The sequence below is a fragment of the Sinocyclocheilus anshuiensis genome, unplaced genomic scaffold (assembly GCF_001515605.1).
Source record: "Sinocyclocheilus anshuiensis isolate Anshui unplaced genomic scaffold, SAMN03320099.WGS_v1.1 scaffold718, whole genome shotgun sequence".
NCBI lineage: Eukaryota > Metazoa > Chordata > Actinopteri > Cypriniformes > Cyprinidae > Sinocyclocheilus > Sinocyclocheilus anshuiensis.
In genome coordinates this window covers 2772438-2772871 of record NW_015546102.1, presented here as the reverse complement: position 1 = coordinate 2772871, position 434 = coordinate 2772438, and the positions used below count along the sequence as shown (strand labels likewise).

The 434-nt window shown below is 40.6% G+C and overlaps 1 protein-coding gene across 1 annotated transcript in view; it reads left to right on the top strand.

The window, feature by feature from the left end:
- Positions 1-434, top strand: part of LOC107700576 (dihydropyrimidine dehydrogenase [NADP(+)]) — a 174782-nt gene that overhangs the window by 89402 nt on the left and 84946 nt on the right.

The window sequence follows — 434 nt, the reverse complement described above, 5'->3', positions numbered from 1 at the left end:
GCCTGAAATTTGGTGTGAGGTTGCGGGTATTGCATACAGTGTTAACTCCCGCAAGTGCCACGTTCGGTAAATTCCCACTCACTTATGAGACGCGCGATCTGCGCTGCCTCGTCTCTCTCTCGCGTAACTTTTTTTTATTATTATTTAAAAACATTTTATCCATTTTGTACAATCCGCCTTCATTTAGCAAGTGCACTCATGCATAAACAATTTTCAAGTTCAACACTTTTTGTTCCATTCAGTTGTGGATGCTGCTGATTCACCGAGACCGCCGCGGCTCAGCAAAGAGACATGTGAGTGTGTGTGTGTGTGTTTTCCTTTGAAAACGTTTCCCCAGAAATACCTCGCTATTGAATGCATTTTTCCTTACAAATTGTATTATCAGCATAACAATTTGCCATCCTTCTAGAACAATGTGCATTTATGTTAAAATT